Raw genomic sequence first — 4,246 nt, 5'->3', positions numbered from 1 at the left:
GCTCAGAATGGCTCCCCACACTCTTGGATTTCAACTCCACTGAAATCAATCTCACTACATTTTTCTTACAAGTATTAGTAGACAAATATTGAAACGAAGGCTTTTGTTTTTCTTAGAAATACATTGCATACTTTTTCTTCATGTTTGGGATATATCATGTGTGTATGTATGTATTAACAGAAGTCAGTTTTTCATGTTAAACATTTTATATAAACAAGAATCAGAGTTTCTATTCCTAGATCTAAGTCCTACACACCACCTGCAGCAAAATACAATGTACCCCTTACGGAAACGTCAGTGCTATTTTCTGAGGTTAATACGTAAGGATAAAATATGAACTTATTCCAGTCTACCTATTTATTCTTTCTTCCTTCCAAAACAACAACAACAACAAAAAAGCAGGAATCATGAAACAAGCAAATGCTCCCTGTAAAAAACTGTGCATGGGAAATTTTAACGTCAGCTATTAACATTCTATCTTCTGAACTTTGTTGTGAGGCCTTTCAAGAGCTTTCTCACTCTAGTTCTGGTTTTCTTGCAGCACCATGGTGTTCTCCTAAGGCATTAAAATGTTACATGTAATGATTTATCTTTCAGAAACCCCAAAAGTGGAAACCGAACTGCAGTGCACTTTACAGCCTTGGAAGGTCCTCCAGGCAGAGTAAAGTGAACTTCTCTGTGTACTTTCAATTTATTCTGCTGCTTTGCGGCTGTACTTCACTTGAGAGTATAAATGCGATATCCTCGCAAAATCACCATGGAAAAGACGAGTCCTTTGGTATCTAATGATTATAAACTACAAAAGAGGACACAAAATATAAATAATTTATTTAAATGAGTAAATGTAATTCTGCTATTTTTTCCTAAAATCTACATTAAATAATGTCTAAAAGTCCCTTCAAATTAAGTGAATGTGAACAGAATTCTCCAATTTGATGACAACTCAGCAATATTTCAGTCCATAGAAATATATCGACAACTTATTTCTTAGTTAACAAATTACTTATAAATGAGGGTTTCTGTAAAGTTCAAGGTCGCAATAATATACTACTATAATAAAAGTAAGTGTTTTAATGAAGCAATTCATGCAAAGTTCCACTAAGTTTAAAGCTGCTGTGTATTACTTTGCATTGTTTCTCTTTCTTCCATTTCCCAAATATGAATGTCTGTTGTTGTTGTTTTCTCTAGCAACCTATTTTGGTTCTTTGTTCATCATTTAGATTTAATGTGGTTTAAATAACCTCATTATTTAACCTTTAGAATTTTCATCCAGAACTAATAGCAGGACACATAAAACACTCTGAGATGCAGAATTTAGACCTGGATTTAGTAGGTGGATGAGATCCTTTGTTGTAGAGTTTAGACCTATGTGTAGTAGTATTGAATTATTTAAAAATGGTGTAATTTCAGTGTGTTTGCATAAGAAGAAATGTGGGATTTTTTTTTAAATGTTTTATTTATTTCTGAGAGAGAGAGAGACAGCGTGAGAAGGGGAGGGTCAGAGAGAGAGGGAGATACAGAATCTGAAACAGGCTCAAAGCTCTGAGCTGTCAGCACAGAGCCCGACGCAGGGCTCAAACCCATCATGACCTGAGCCGAAGTCGGATGCTTAACTAACTGAGCCACCTAGGTGCCCCAGAAGAAATGTGTTTAAACTTGGGGGGGGGGTCTACTGCCACTCATATTGTAATACTATCAGTCTGGTTATATACACCTCTTTATTTTTGCTCTTATTTATTTCTTCTGAGTGAAGAATTGCCTCTGTCGTAAAGGGTGTTACAGGTGATATGGACCGAAACCAAGCAGTGCATTACATTTCCCTGAGCCAGAGTCATTTCTCTATGGATAGACACATGACTTAAGCAGAGAAAAAATGGATTCCATAAGACCCTTTTTGGGGAATACTAGTTTAGAAAATTGCCTCTTTCCCCACTGAACTGGATTCTGACCATGTGAAATACCTGGGAATGCTGCCAACACCTTAACGCAATGCGAGGCCTTACAACGAGTCACGATTGAAGGGAGGTAACAGGAGTGATGAACAGAGCTAGGACAATGGGGCCGTTAGTCAAAGCCTGAATCCAATTGTACTGAAGCCTATAATTATATACTCACGGACTGTGCAGTTTTATAGGTAATATATGTTTCCCTCCCTAAAAAATAGTTTATTTCCCCTCAAACTATCTTTTCTTAAGCAAGGTTTTGTAGAATTTTCTTCAGTGAGAATTTTTAAGGAGTTTCAACTAGTTAAGAAAGATAAAGTATGTGGCCATTATTCTTCCCTTCTTCTGGGTGCCACACCACCTTCTTCTGATTACGTGGCTCATAGTTGGCTGGTGTGTGTGCATAAGTATTGTTCACTTGTCTAGAGATGAGAGTTTCCTGGCTCAGTCATCACCAACAGCTGCCTTCCTTAGATCTTTTAAATTATAACTAAGGAAGTCAATCTCACTAGTGAGAAGAGTCATAAATTTTAAACTATAAAAGCTAGAGAGAGTTGTGTTTCCCAAGTTGTTTTGCAAGCTTATTCCCAATAAGATTAGGGAACCCTAAGTAACCTAATAATGGCACATGGATATAACTATAATATTCAGAAGTGGAAGCAAATAAAGCTACTTTTAAGTGTTCAAAGGTCGGATAAATTAATAGGAACTCAAAACCTAGGGAGACATCAGAAAATAAAAATGCTAAACCTTGAAAATGAATTAGATTTGAGAGTAAATTCACATCAGGACTTGGACTATAATTTCAGATGTAGTGCACTGAAGTATTTAGTGAGGAGCAGAATGTGTAAGTCCACATGAAGCTTGTATGGAATTTCATTGAGGCATGAACACCTAATAGATGACATCTAGAGATGAAAATAATGAAAGACCACAATGAACAGAGATGTCCCATTGATTTATCTCACTGTCTTTTTCATTAGAACACAGAAAATAGAACGAGGTGGGTGATTTTGTAAGAAAAGGTATATTGCACTTTTCGGCCCCAGTTTGCTTTCCCTTTTATGCAGTATAACAGGAGTAGAATTACCTATTGGCTATCTTGTCTGAAAGAAAAAGTTATAGCAGTATAAAAGAAGAATTCAAATTTGCAGGAAGAAAATGTAATGCATCTTGTGTTGCATTATGGTATTTACTCAGGCATTTACCTCACATATCAAAGCCGTAAAATATAATAGGGCTTTGCTGACAGATATTTGAGCAATCAGGAGTTTCCTTTTAGGGCAGTGATTATACAAGAAAGAGTGTTGTGTAGTGCGTTTAATAGATAACCTATCAGAAATAATATTTGAAAGATTTTTAGATTCTTTAGTCACATTTCTCCTTCATGCACAATTTCCCAAAAGTGTCTATCTGTTATTAGAAACTTGTAATTAAAAGATATATTACTGGAATTTGTAATCATTAATGAAAGTCCTATGATATGTGGTTAATTCTGTAGCATTGATCTTTGGAAAATAACATCAATCACCTTGCTAAGCTGTCCCCATTATTACAGGATATAATCAACTGGAAAAATACATTGCTATTGCTGTGTTTCTCTCCATTGTTTTAAAACTATTCATTGGAAAATTTATTTTGTAAAGAAAAAATATCCTCCTTTAACTTTTATTAACGTTTCTGCTTGAGGCTCAGAGCAGTTTTGAAGATGGTCTTTACAACTTTTTTTTCCTAACTGACTGACCTTGGCCTACTATTTTCACTTCTTTAAACCTAATTTTCTTTACTTGTAAATATTATTGATCAAAACCAATTTAATAAAGTCATTGAGGAGATTAAAGTAATAACAAAGTAATGCTCTTGTTCTGATGCCTGACAAAGCAATTGCTTTTTCTTTGTAGACACAGTGGAAGATGATACCTCATAGAACATGTGTCTAAAGAGATAAGCATTGGTTTAATATTTTTAAATAAAAACTGTATATATTTAAATTATATATTGCCTTATCATGTACCAATAGGATGTGATATTAACTTGGGTTAATTCTGAACTTTCTTTTTACATTTTTGATTAAAATTTTGTATTGTTTTCAATTTTAAAAATCTTAATTAGAGGAGGTGTTTTTTCTTCTTTCTTTTTCCATAGTTAGCATATGCGTTGCTAGTTCAAGAAAATGAAGATATAAGTTTAAAGTAATTTCTCCAACATAACTCTAAGAGTATCTTAAATAAAAATATATTTTCTATAATCTTAATATGACCTCAAATTGATTCTATTTCTTGGAAGAAATAGTCTGGGAAAAG

The sequence above is a fragment of the Crocuta crocuta genome, unplaced genomic scaffold, assembly GCF_008692635.1.
Source record: "Crocuta crocuta isolate KB4526 unplaced genomic scaffold, BGI_CrCroc_1.0 scaffold1245, whole genome shotgun sequence".
Lineage (NCBI taxonomy): Eukaryota > Metazoa > Chordata > Mammalia > Carnivora > Hyaenidae > Crocuta > Crocuta crocuta.
Note: the sequence above shows the minus strand (reverse complement) of the source record.